Source organism: Dendropsophus ebraccatus, chromosome 9 (genome assembly GCF_027789765.1).
Source record: "Dendropsophus ebraccatus isolate aDenEbr1 chromosome 9, aDenEbr1.pat, whole genome shotgun sequence".
In the NCBI taxonomy this organism is placed as follows: Eukaryota; Metazoa; Chordata; class Amphibia; order Anura; family Hylidae; genus Dendropsophus; species Dendropsophus ebraccatus.
Window position 1 is genome coordinate 83,721,552 of NC_091462.1, and position 14,936 is coordinate 83,736,487.

General features: G+C 45.2%; 1 pseudogene; it reads right to left on the minus strand.

Annotated features, from left to right (window-relative positions):
* Positions 1-986: 986 nt before the first annotated feature.
* On the minus strand, positions 987-4,270 carry LOC138801805 (posterior protein-like; annotated as a pseudogene).
* Between the last annotated feature and the right edge of the window lie 10,666 nt (positions 4,271-14,936).

Here is a 14,936-nt window from a genome sequence, read left to right on the forward strand (position 1 = left end):
GAACACCTCCAAATACTGTCTCAGCCAATCATCACAGTTCCTTTATGTTTTAAAGACAATGATGCAGAGGTAAACATGTTCCTCTAGGTGGCGTCATTTGGGTAAAGTAAGGTCCTTGTCCTTTGGATGACTCTTTTGGGCGTGCTATGCCCATCCACAGGTGACGCTGATAAGGAGGCTTTGAAGTAGCCGCAGGGGCTGGTTTATGGCTTCACGACAGCAGGAAAGCTGTCCTGCTGTTTGCCTCCAGTGTTTTCACTTAAATGCAAGGCTTGTCCAGCATTGTCCAGCATTTATGACTCTCCATTTCATTGTCTTTGGAAGGACCTTCATTTAAATAGGCTCAGTCCATTCATTCATCTTCTTTTTGCCTTCTGCCACCTGAGACCATGAAACTGTATCAGATTTATACAGGGTGTGGTCCATGTTGGTTCCAACATACGCCCCTTTGTGCCTGAATGGCACACAAACAATTGGACCACAACCAGAATGAAGTATATATTTTGTTTGCGCAATCATCTCCATGATCCGAAAACAGTCCTTTATTTTCAGGCTCTGGTCTTCCTCTAGGTCTTCTGCAGCAGCGGTAACACCTTCAAAGGGTCTGGGCATAAATGGTCACACCATTCATTCATCCACATTCAGACTGCTATCGAACTACTTCATACATAATACATACATTATATCCAACATCTGTCTAACATATTCCTCTATACATACACATTTGTTTGTGTAAACATACAGTGGCAAATATTTAACATAGTTGTTCATACTTCATAATCAAGCAAAAATTATTAACACTGCAATGTATACGACACAAATGTCGAGTTAACATGATACCAATGATTATGATCAATTTCCTAATTCCCTAAAAAGTTGGATTTAAAATCATAGGTTGTTAAAATTCTGTATATTATAACTCAAACTGAACGTCCATAAAACAGAACTCAGTATGGTATTTACCAGGTGATCTCTCTTCACGATTATTAGTTAAAATAGTATTTTTTCAGTTGGTAGTAGAAGATCCTGAAGACATCCATTTTCACAGGCAGAAAGGTAAATTTGACCACCATCACAGATGGCTCACATTCACATCCAGGAACCATCACTTGCCAATTTGTTTTTGCTTCACCAAGGATCCTGGGAATAAAGAACAAGAGTAGATTCTTAGCAGTATAATGTGAAAACATTTTCTATATATCAATATAGATATAATTGAGTGTTTCAATAAAGGGGATAACTAAGCTGGACTCCTCCTCTCTAGAAGTGACTTACAGAGAGGGAAAATATTTAAGTAAATATCTTTTTGCGCAAAAGCATTTTAACTTTTACCAGCTTGGACTATTTGACGCCCCTTTTGGTACCAAAAGAAAAATGGTACCAAACAAAGGAAGTAATAACAAAAATCCAAAAAGTATTAAAATAAAATAAAAATTAAGACAAAAAGTTAGAAAAAGAAAAATATCAAAACAATGAATACAACTGTTTCATAAAAAAAGAAAAATATAAGCTTAAGTAAAATAATAATAGAAAAAAAACAATATTCCTGAACACTAGGAACAAACAGAAGAAAAAAAAAATAATTACTGTGCCGACACACAATACATTGAACAGGACACAAACAGACAAACATAAAACAATTAGGGGAAACTCAACTTTTATCTGCCCCATGATGCATCTTTGGGCAGCTTCTAATTAAAGGTGGTTTAGCTGGTTCTATAGAATTCATACTACGACTTCACATTTTAATAGTCACTGCTGGTATCCAATTCATGTGTCCAGCTGTTGCATGCACCTATTGGATAAGATATACACAACAAAGAAAAGAAAACACCAACACATTTACAGAAATAGATATTAGGTTAACACAATATCTATTCATCACAATGGGATGTTAAGTTGTTTAATTGTTTGCAAACAATTACTAAAATGTTATGTTTGAGCTCAATGATACCACGTGGATTTCTATTGACAAATTTGCCAAATATAAAAAGTTCCTTCATTTTGAATAAAAAAACAGTTTACTTTGTTGATACAAGAGTCAGAGTTTATAACCTGTTAAATAAAAACATAAATGTTAGTCTCTTCGTTCTTACATCACACGACTAATGGCCTCCAGTCTAAAAAGAAAACACAAATAGAATTAGAATAGAGAAATTTACATCATAAACAAACACAGCCATGTCCATTACCAATCCGCCACTACGTTCAGGTATATCACAATATGCACAAAGGTTCCCCATATCTAGTAACCTGTACTGGCACATTGTGCTGTACTGTTAAGCAACATGGGGAAGGCAATCTGAGACCAACTCCAGAATAGCCAGAGTGGTAACTTTGCCCACAAATTGTACACTGGGATATTAACACCTTCCTTTTGTTCTTTACAACAAGATGGATTTTGCTGTTTCTTTGTCTCTCCTTTGTGTATATTGGGACCCTGCACTGTTTGTGACTCTGGTGCAGGTATAACAGGGTCAGCCTCCATGTTAGCCGTCTCCTCAGATGTCACAGGATCAGCCTCCATGTTAGCCGTCTCCTCACATGTCACAGGATCAGCCTCCATGTTAGCCGTCTCCTCACATGTCACAGGATCAGCCTCCATGTTAGCCGTCTCCTCACATGTCACAGGATCAGCCTCCATGTTAGCCGTCTCCTCACATGTCACAGGATCAGCCTCCATGTTAGCCGTCTCCTCAGATGTCACAGGATCAGCCTCCATGTTAGCCGTCTCCTCACATGTCACAGGATCAGCCTCCATGTTAGCCGTCTCCTCAGATGTCACAGGATCAGCCTCCATGTTAGCCGTCTCCTCACATGTCACAGGATCAGCCTCCATGTTAGCCGTCTCCTCACATGTCACAGGATCAGCCTCCATGTTAGCCGTCTCCTCACATGTCTCTGTGAACTCTTGGAGATGGGTGGAAATTTCCTCCTCAGACTGGACACTATCAATCTCCTGCTGCAGTGAATGGACTTCTGGCTCAGGATATATATAAGGTGCATTACAGAACCGTTTAATATGCCCTGGCCTGCCACATCTGTAGCAATATCTAACGTACCGTCTCCTCCTAGGTCTGTACACCGTAGATATATTTTCTGATGTCTCATAACTGTCTCTAGAATCTTCACACCAGTCCCTAAGTATGTTAATAAATCTCTCATAAGAGCTAGTTTTCCTTAGAGCAATCCTTGTAGTGTAATCTACATTGCAACGATTTGCCATTGAATATAGGAAACTAGCATCATCCTGGGACATGTCTGGACAATTGTAAACAGACTTATATAGGGTGAGATGATTGTTACAGAACAGTATTGGATCATCATGCTGCCTGAACCTGGACTTTCTAAGGGCATTCTCACCCCTAGTGTCTCGCCCACCCAGGATGCGCTTCAGTTCCTTCCTCCTTAATTCTTCACCTCTACAATGGTCACCCATATCTGCCAGTGATAACTGTGCTGCAAGTGGCCCTGGCAGCCAGGCTTGGAGCAGAGACCAGGCATCTCTGTTACTTAACCGATATTGTGTCACTACAGCTTCAAATCGATTAGACAAAGTTATTGGTGACTCACTGGTATTACATTGTCCAAGAACTTTACACAGCTGCAGCCTGTTCTGGATGGTGAGAGCTGGAGGGCTACCAGATACAGCCACAGTGTCCATTGCACCACCCCCATCCATAGTTGAGACTGTGCAAACATTCGCTGCTTCACACCTACAGTTGTGTGAAGACAAGGACAGGATATGCTGCTCCTTGTTAAACAGCTGGGATTTCGCTTCAGACAACTGCCCCTCTAATTTAGCGATCATCCTCTCCATTTGGCTGATCTTGCTCTCTAGAGATATCACATGGGCCTTGTCTGAGCCAGCCTTCAGCTCATATCTCTCCACCAACTCCACCAGCCCATTGTTCCTCTCTGTTACATCATCTATCTCAGCTTTTAGATTTTCAAACTCCTTGCTTCACCCTGTAGCAATTTTAACCACAGACTCAGTTACCCTTTCTATACTCTCTGCCATTTGCTTCCGTTCATTCTGACACTTGGCCTCCTTCTCTTCAGCTATTTCCTTTACCTTAACCAGCAATGCAACCTCGTTACTTAATTTCAATTTCTTTAATTTCTTTCCAAACATTTTACCATCAATCTTACCATTGTATACCTGGCACTGTGCTAACAATGCCCTAAGCTGATCCCCCAGAGATTCATCTGCACATATCTGATAGTTAGCAGAAGAATACTTCTTAACATATTTTTCCACAAGTTCCATATTAATAAAACGGTGAAACCAAACCTGACAAACCTAAAAAACAAACAACAACTAGCAATACCGCAACAACAGCAGAACTGGGCCTCGCCAAACCAGTATCTTCCTAGTATACAAGACTCACAACATACACATCCAACCTACACATCGAGAAACACTTCTATACGCACAATATCCACAACACTCCCTCCACTACTCTAGCTACTATCCAGCAATACACAACCTGATTCACAATTACACTAAGCTTGCTAGACTCTTAACATGAATAACTTAAAAGAAACTTTACACTTACCAAAACTTTGTTGTATCCACGATCCAGAGTCCTCGATTCCTTGATCTATTGCCTCTTCAGATATATCGATCAGAGCAGACTCGTTTCTTAGGATTCTCTGTGGAATTTTAAGTCACCACAGTCCCATCTGGGGTGCCAAATGTAGAATCTGCTTGGGTTTTGGGGTGCCGTATTAATTGATCAAGGACAACTAGATCTTTAAGGGGTTTATTACAAAGAGGATAACATAAATATCTACAAAGGGGAGACTAACTAAGGGATAGGAATATAAGGGAAGGGAGAGGGTGGTAGGAAGGGATGGTGGGAGATAGGAAGTGCCTAACTGTTCATCTGTGTGCAACCTTATATACCACTCACACAAACACTCATAGCCCACACATGGCCCGTCCCTGGAACACCTCCAAATACTGTCTCAGCCAATCATCACAGTTCCTTTATGTTTTAAAGACAATGATGCAGAGGTAAACATGTTCCTCTAGGTGGCGTCCTTTGGGTAAAGTAAGGTCCTTGTCCTTTGGATGACTCTTTTGGGCGTGCTATGCCCATCCACAGGTGACGCTGATAAGGAGGCTTTGAAGTAGCCGCAGGGGCTGGTTTATGGCTTCACGACAGCAGGAAAGCTGTCCTGCTGTTTGCCTCCAGTGTTTTCACTTAAATGCAAGGCTTGTCCAGCATTGTCCAGCATTTATGACTCTCCATTTCATTGTCTTTGGAAGGACCTTCATTTAAATAGGCTCAGTCCATTCATTCATCTTCTTTTTGCCTTCTGCCACCTGAGACCATGAAACTGTATCAGATTTATACAGGGTGTGGTCCATGTTGGTTCCAACACCTGGCTCTAAACACCTCAGCTATGTAGCTGAGGTTTTCCGAGCAGGTGTTTGGGGTGTATGTGCCCATACTCACCTGATCCAGTCTTCCGGAGCGATGACTTCCGGGTCCCACGTCGTCCTCTTCTTTTTGTCAACTGTCTTCGCCTTTTTTAGGCTCCCGTCGTCTATCTTCGGCTTTTTCCGGCTTTTTCCATTCTACTGCCCCCTAATGGCTGATTAGTGTATATAATACACTTATCAGTAGCTTTAGGGTTGGCAGGTAGTGCTTTTTTTTTTTAACGCGCCCTACTGCCGCTGAGTGCTGATCATCATCGCTCATGTCGTCTGCCTCATGAGGGTTTTTTGCCTTTCTCTGGATCAACACAGGTTGAATTTGATGGATTCCTGTCCTTTTCAACTTTATAAATTAATAATTGGCATATTACCCATAAATAAATTAAAATGGTCCCTTTTCCCCAACTAAATAGGTATGGCCGCCATTCTTATTAGAGGCTTGCCTTGTTGCATTTACAAAGCCCCTGTGCTGCCAGGACAGTGGAAACCACCCACAAGTGACCCCATTCTGGAAACTAAACCCCATAAGGAATCTAACAAGGGGTGCAGACCCCACCCTTCACTCGCAATATGAATGAGAACAAAAATTCTGCATAGAGTGGTTGTGTAACATTATATATATTGGTTTTATTGAACTAGTTGCATGTAAATACCCATATATATAGATATATAGATATTATATAAGCCCATTGTTTATTTTGTGTATCTAGAGTCCTAATATTGACTTATGTTTTTACTGTATTCCTTGAAGATGGCAATAAAACAATTTAGATATCCAGCTGTGTATTTTACTGTAAATCTGCTGAAGAAATTGCTCTTTGCATCACTTTACTCACATGGCTGATAACTAATAAAAGAGTAGATTTTAAAAATTGTGAAACTGGTGTTCCCATAATTATGCTATAAATGTCTGATAAATGGGAGTCCCATCGCCATCCAATTTTATAGAAGTTACAAAAATAGCCAAGTACGCTGAACACTAGGTGGCATGGGGGTTGAGGGACTCCCATCGGTGTGGGTCTAAGAGCATAGATACCCATCTATCAGACGTTTATAACAAATCAGTCATGTAAGAGGTAGATTTACTTTCAAATTTGCCTTTTATAATTTTAGGGGCCTGGAACAGGCCTGGGCTGGGAGGAGCACAGAGAGGGTCCGCATTAGGGCACTGGAAAAGGCCTGGGCTGGGAAGGGTGCTGGCAGGGTCTGTGTTAGAGGGCTTCGGAGGGGCTGAGAAGGGGATCGGGAGAGTCTGTGTTAGGAGAATGGGACATGCCTGGGCTTGAAAGGGCGCCACAGGGGGGTCCACATTATAGCAAAGGACAGGTAAATTGGCATGGGTAATTGGGTTAGGGTGGACAGGCTCCCTCATGGTGAGTTCACCTTGACGTGGTGTGGGAGCTTGCGTGATCCATTGAGATAAGCTGGTGGGAGTAATACTGTTGTTATAACTTTCAAAATCTAAATCAACAGTAGATGTGAAATAAAGCAAGTTTGCAATATACATTTATTTATTTATTTATTTTGTTGTTATCATGCTGTAAAACAAAGCTGAACTTACCAGAAATACAGGTCCAGGCTCCTGAAGGCAGATTTTCTGACTTGTGCTGATTGAAAAAAACAGACTAAGCACAGGAATTCCGGCCAGTATAGAGAGTCACAACTCATTGTGTCTATCAATCACATGACTGCCTTCTCTCCGTGAGCGCTCAGATGGTCTGGGATACACAGGACTTCCTGTTTTTTTGAGAAAAAAAAGAGTTAGAAAACAGGAAGTGCCGTGTTTTCCATGGTAACTAAAAAAAAAAAAAAAAAAAGAATGTAAATTGCTAACTTTTTTTATATCCCATCTACTGATTATTTAGATTTTAAAAGTTATAACGACGGTGACACTTTAAGCCCTTACTTTTTTACCTGAATTGCTCCTCTGATTGTCACCCCGGCCTTGATCAGTACTGATAAGGAGTCTCCTTTTCCTCCAAGATCAGACCTGCAGCAAGGTTGGGCCTGCTGGAATCTAGTAGATGAAGGTTATGGAGCTGGCTGGATACAGAACTCTAATCTAATGGCTGGCTGGCTACATGGTGCTGTCTGAACTATACTGTGTCTATAACCAATGTCTTACTATGATGTGAAGTGCAGGGAGGGTGGTGTGCTAGGGAAAACCAGCCATCAAGCTGTTCATGGATTGGCCCAACTGGCATTTGCCTGACTTGCCAGATGGGCAGTCTGGCCCTGCTGACAAATAATAGCATGCTTCAGGTCTTCATCTGTATTCTTATTCTCTTAATCTTGAAATGTTTACCTGTCCTCAGAAAATACAAATCTTAATTTCAGGACATTAAAGTAGACAATCTATGAGAGGTAATGAGAATTGTTGACATGATGAAGGTGGTGCCAAGCTTATTTGCAATGAGCAATTAGATTTATATAGGAGCAAGACGTTAAGATGAAAAGTACAATTGGCAAGCAGTCAAGGAATGAGATCATGCAGGGTAAACTCCGTGGAATTCCGTCGGCTGTACACGTGCATGGCCGCGCGCCTTTCCGCCGGCTCCATAGACACCATTCTATGGGCCGACTGATTCCGCATTCCGCCGAAAGAATTGACATGTCATGGTGTCCATGGAGCCGGTGGAAAGGCGCGCGTCCGTGAGTGCGTTCAGCCGACGGAATTCCACAGAGTTTATCCGGGAGAATTCCTCAATGTGAACCAACCCTAACTTGGATCACTTTAAAGCAACTGTTTTTGCCGAAAGAATTGACATGTCATGGTGTCCATGGAGCCGGTGGAAAGGCGCGCGTCCGTGAGTGCGTACAGCCGACGGAATTCCACAGAGTTTATCCTCGAGAATTCCTCAATGTGAACCCACCCTAACTTGGATCACTTTAAAGCAACTGTTTTTTGTGCCCTAAATCTCCAACAGCTTCTAAAAAATCCATCTACTATTGTGGTCTTCAGTATCACCGGTGTGTCTTTTGCACTGGTATGTATTCACTCCTCATATCACTCCTCCTCACATCTGTAATAAATGATCCACATTTAGTCGTCTTCTCCAAAGACTTTTATTTCTTTTCAGTTTTTTCTTTCACATGGAATCTTCCATAAACCATTGCTGTGTGTTCAGACACTGAAGTAGCTGGTGTCTTTGGAGAAGACGGCTAAACATGAGTGGATCATTTATTACAGATGCTCACACAAAACGTTGTTTGTTGATATCAGTATCACTCTAACTTGGAACACTCTAGTATTTATCACCCCTCTGTCCTACTTCAGGGGTAATTTGTTTCCTATGAAATTGTCTCTAGGGTAGAGATGTCTGAAATAGGAAATTAGATTGTGAGTCCCAACAGGCACAGGGATTCATGAGAATAATGAATTTGTTGGCAATATAAATAAAATTCCTTACTCATTTTTTAAATACTTGCCATATGGTCCCCCTTTTTCCTATTCATCTTTTCCCATTTTGTTCCTTCTCCTTTCTCTGCCAATTGGAAAAAATCCCTTACCATACCCACTTGTCACACAGGAATCACACTTTTCTTTCATTTGTAATCTTTTCGATTGTAACTGCAGTATATGCGATACTGCAGATTGTAACTGCAGCCTTGCCATCCAGCACTGGTATCCTGTGCCTGGATCATGGGAGCTTGGCTACCAGCATGACAGCTGGGCCCCAGTATCACTTGTCAGGTCTGGAGAATCCTCTGTCCTTAGCAGTTTAATTGTATAGGGCTGCTGATGTGTTAACCCTTGCTGCCACCGTCATTATTTGGTTGTGGCATGTAAGAGACTTGTGAGGCTGTTTCAACCCATAAGAAGCCTGGCAATAGGATGGTTAGATGCCAATGGGTTTTCAAGGCCCCCATGATTGTGTCTGCATACAGCAACGACAGAGGCACAGCTGCATATATTGCCTGGCAGCATAATACATACAAGCAATCGGATGACTGCTTGTGAAAGTCACCTAAGTGGACTAGTTAAAAAATAAAAAAATATTTATTAAAATAACATTTTAAAAAATCATCCCCCCCAAAAACTAATTACTGAAAAAAATAATATTGTCACATCCGTAAAAAACAGAACTATTAAATTGAATTGCTATTTATCCTGCCCTGTGAATGTTTTAAAAAAAATAATGTGAGTATTTAATGAAAAAATTATAGCAATAAAAACTACAAGATTTTCTCTAACCCCTTCCCATCAACAATCTGTATATATACATTCCTACTGCACATACCCCATGCAGTAAGAATGTATATATACGTTCCTGACTGAGGGGCTTACTGATGTGTGCGGGACCGCTGCAGTGAGAGCGCTTCCGCACACATCAGTGAGTATGGGGCCGGAGGTAATGAAAAGCAGCAGCGATCCCGCAGCTGTGCCTCATTGACCCCTTAAACGCTGTGATCTATAGGGATTGCAGTGTTTAATGTACTCAGTTACAGAACAAGCTTACAAGCGGGGATAAATCACTTACCTTAGTCCTATCGGATCGGCGATCCATGTATAGAGTCTGCTCTCAGGCAGGCTCTATACATAGATCGCCCATAACACTGATCTATGCTATGCTATGGCACAGCATAGATCAGTACATGCAATCTATTGATTGCATGTTTTACAGTGAAAAAAAAAAAAGTTTTTAAAAGTATAAAAAAAAAAATTATAAACCCCCCTCCCAATAAAAGCTTAAAATACCCCCTTGCCCATTATAAAAATAAAAATATAAAAAAAAAAAAAATAAACATATTATATATCGTAGCATGCGGAAATGTCCGATCTATTAAGATATTACATTATTGTTCCCGCACCGTGAATGGAGTAAACGGGGAAAAAAAAAACAAACACCAGGATTGGTGATTTTAATAAATTATCTAAAAAAATAATTATTTTTGGCTGGAAGTGGGAGAATATAAAAAGGAAGGCATATTTACTTGTCCCTGTGTCCCGCTCCTGGACCCCAGCCGGCAGTCTTTATTGCTCCCCTGCAGCCACGTCACGACCTGGCTGACGAATTTCCCGCACTCACTGATTGGCTGAGCGGGCTAAATCCCACCCATCAAGACGAGATGTACCTCAAAGCCAGGAGAAGATGACTTCTCCTATAATGGTTGATTTCATTATTAATTTTAACAATAGTCAGATGTGAGAGCTGAAGAAGAGGATGCTGGATCACAGCAGCAGTGCACTAGTTAAGTGTGCAGCTGATGTGTGTTTGGAAAACTAACAAAAAGGTTTAAAATATATTGTTGTGGGGCACAGATCACAAGCAGCAGTGTATACTTACGTACTTACATCCACGCTGCTTGTGATCCAGAATGTGATCCGTCAGCAGGCAGGGCCTGATGATACAGCTGGCGGCTGGAAGATAGTAGACCTAGATACTGGATCACAAGCTGCGCGGATGTAAGTATACACTGCTGCTTGTGATCTCTAAACTGACAGCACAGATATGTGCATACAGTATCAGTGCTGTGAGTTTCCCAGGCTGCACAAACGATACAAGGATCATTCGTGCAGCTCGGACCCCTTTATTTGTCGCGCCATGTAAAGGCACTGCTGATCGGTGCTCGTTTGCAATGTCCACGGCTGACAAATCTGTACATCCATAAGCAGGCCTGTATTTAGAGTTCATGCTGCCCTAGGCACTTTGCATGCTGAGGCGCCCCCCTCCCCCCTTTATACAGCTCTCAGGGTATGATGGGAGTTGTAGTTTCTGAGAGGACAACCCTGTAATAAATCACTGTATGCAGAGGCTCCTGGTGGCTGCAATCTGTGGGTGACAACCATCAGCCCTGAAGGTCCAGCAATACATCTGTCTACAGCGGCAGCTACTGTACTACAACTCCCAGCATATCGTGAGGGCTGCAGACTGTCAGCACATGCTGGGAGTTGTAGTGCCAGCAGCCATTATAGTTGGTTCCAATACACTGGATGCTTTGTGGCATATAAGAATACAGAGATCTGTGGGGGCTCAGTGTATGGAAGTTACCCCAGAACATCACTAATAGGGGATAGGGGGAGATGTTTTTGTTCTATCCCCTATTAGTGTTGTTCTGGGGTCACTTCCCTGCACTGAGCCCCCACAGATCTATGTATTCTTATATGCCACAAAGCATCAAGTGTAAAATGCACCTAGGACCCAACTACAACAGCTGCAGGCACTACAACTCCCAGCATTTACTGACAGTTTGCAGCCCTCATGATATGCTGGGAGTTGTAGTGCCTGCAGCTCTTGTAGTTGGGTCCAATACACTGGATGCTTTGTGGCATATAAGAATACATAGATCTGTGGGGGCTCAGTGCAGGGAAGTGACCCCAGAACATCACTAATAGGGGATAGAACAAAGACATCTTCCCCTATATCTTATTATTGATGTTCTGGGGTCACTTCCCTGCACTGAGCCCCCACAGATCTATGTATTCTGATCTCCCACAAAGCATCCAGTGTATAGGACCCAACTACAACAACTGCAGGCACTACAACTCCCAGCATATACTGAGGGCTGCAGACTGTTCTGGGAGTTGTAGTGCCTGCAGCTGTTGTAGTTGGGTCCTATACACTGGATGCTTTGTGGCATATAAGAATACATAGATCTGTGGGGGCTCAGTGTAGGGAAGTGACCCCAGAACATCAATAATAGGGAATAGGGGTAGATGTTTTTGTTCTATCCCCTATTAGTGCTGTTCTGGGGTCACTTCCCTACACTGAGCCCCCACAGAACCCTGTATTCTTATATTCCACAAAGCATCCAGTGTATAATGCACCTAGCACCCAACTACAACAGCTGCTGGCACTACAACTCCCAGCATGTACTGACAGTCTGCAGCCCTCAGGATATGCTGGGAGTTGTAGTGCCTGCAGCTCTTGTAGTTGGGTCCTAGTTTAAAAGTTAGCGCTAGTGTACTGTAGTGACCGCGGGGCTGTGTCAGTACACTACCGCAAACAATACACTCACCCATTTAGACCCCAATGGTACACAGGCTCTGCACGCTATAGAAGCGATTACAGTGCAGTTACTAATGACTCACAGGTGACGTCTTCTCGAATTGCCGTTGCTCACTTTTTGCTTTCTTCTCCATCTTGCGCAGCCATCGTGAAGACTTCTCTGACCACAACTCGTCTGCAGGCGGGCAGCTGGGGGTGACTGTGGCAGGAGGGCAGCAGCTGGGGTGACGGGGGGGGAGCAGCTAGGGGTGGCAGGGGGAAAAGCTGGGGGGGAGGGGGAGCATCTGGGGTGTCAGGGGGAGTAGATGGGGGCAGGAGGAGCAGCTGGGGGGGGCAAGGGAGCATCTGGGGGCAGGGGGAGCAGCAGGGGGCAGGGGAGAAGCTGGGGGGGCAGGGGAGCAGCTGGCAGGGGGGCAGAAGAGAAGCTGGGGGGTCGGGGAGAATCTGGAGGGGTGGGGGAGCATCTGGTGGCAGGGGAGCAGCTGGGGCGGGGGCAGTGGAGCATCTGGGGGGCAGGGGGAGCAGCAGGGGGAAGGGGAGAAGCTGGGGGGCAGGGAAGAAGCTGGGGGGCAGGGAAGAAGCTGGGGGGCAGGGGGAGCAGCTGGAAGCAGGGGAGCAGCTGGGGGGGCAGGGGAGAAGCTGGGGGGTTGGGGAGAAGTTGGAGGGGCAGGGGAGCAGCTGGGGGGGGGCAGGGGAGCATCTGGGGGGGCAAGGGGAGCAGCTGGGAGGGGCGGGGGAGCAGCTGGGGCGGGGGCAGGGGAGCATCTGGGGGCAGGGGGAGCAGCAGGGGGGAAGGGGAGAAGCTGGGGGCAGGGGGAGCAGCTGGGGGCAGGGGAGCAGCTGGGGGGCAGGGGAGAAGCTGGGGGTCGGGGAGAAGTTGGAGGGGCAGGGGAGCAGTTGGGGGGGCAGGGGAGCATCTGGGGAGCAGGGGGAGCAGCAGGGGGTAGGGGAGAAGCTGGGGGGTAGGGAAGAAGCTGGGGGGGGCAGGGGGAGCAGCTGGGGGGCAGGGGAGAAGCTGGGGGGCAGGGGGGACAGCTGGGAAGGCAGGGGAGAAGCTGGGGGGCCAGGGAGAAGCTGGAGGGGCAGGGGGAGCATCTGGGGGCAGGGAAGCAGCTGGGGGGGCAGCGAAGCAGCTGGGGGGGGGCAGGGGAGCATCTGGGGGGCAGGTGGAGCAGCTGGGGGGGCAGGGAAGAAGCTTAGGGGGCAGGGGGAGAAGCTGGGGGCAGGGGAACAGCTGGGGGGACAGGCAGGGGAAACATATGGGGGCAGGGGGAGAAGCTGGGGGGTAGGGAGAGAGGCTGGGGGGAAGAGGGAGCAGCAGGGGGGCAGCCTGGGCAGGTCCCCCCAAAGCAGCTTCGGGTCCAGGGTCAGGGGGTGCCGGGGTTCAGCTTCGGGTCCGGGGTGAGCTTCTTCCTGCACAGACTGCCACGATCACCGGCCGGAAGTTCACCCCTGCAGCCCCGCGGTGCCCGGACTTCTTTCCTGCTCGGCGCGATGATGTCACGTACGCTGCAGCAGGAGAGAAGTTCGGGACTGCGGGGCTGCAGGGGTGAGCTTCCGGCCGGTGATCGTGGCAGTCTGTGCAGGAAGAAGCTCACCCTGGAGCTTGCCTAGTGGCAAATACGGCCCTGTCCATAACGACCCTTAGATATCACTGTCTCTCTTTCTCATGAGAGAACAGAAGGACTGTTTAGCACTGTAAATGCCACTGCTCAGAGGCTGTGGATTATTAGCACAGGCTATTATTGGGTAGACCAGGGGTTCTCATTGTTTCAAACATATCCCATCCTATCACATCAAAGTACCCCCAAGGTCATAGCCAAATAAAGGGCAGCGTGAGCACAGTGTGAGTACCCCCATAGACAAGGCATCTAACTCTGGGATACAAGTACCACAGGGGAAAAACAGTGTGTAGATGTTGGCCCAATTTTAATGCTGACAGTACTCCAATGCCATCATTCTGTTCCACCCAGGAGGCCAGCTGGAGGCTGGAGCAGGTTATGGATGTCACTGTCAGCTTATACAATGCATCTGGGAGCTGAACACCAATCCTGGTGGTATACTGGTCTACTCTTAATCTTCATCTCTATTTTGTTTCTGGTTTATTCCCAGTCGTCTCCAGATCCTTGTTCCTGGTCTTTAATCCAGCCTGTGGCTCAGCCCTGTGTTCACAATCCTGCGACCATGATTCACATTCCTATGCTATAACCATAATCCATGTAACTGGGCGGTAAGTCAACTCTCAGTAGAGAAGCTTGTAAATTGATTCAGTCTTCCGTCATACACAGTGGTAGGCCTGGGCACCAGGATCACATGCCCTATGACTTTTTTTACTCAGTGGCCCCAGGTGTTTCAGCTCCAGATCTAGCCACATCCAAAGGAAATGACTCCTTACCCAGGCATTTTCAATGACTAGCAATGAATGAACCAAGTAGTCATGGTTTACACGGTTAAGGAAGCTCAACTTAGTCATCACTATATCAAATGGTTTCACACTAAACAATCCCTTTTCTCGTTCATTCCCAGTCTCTTCTTAGTCG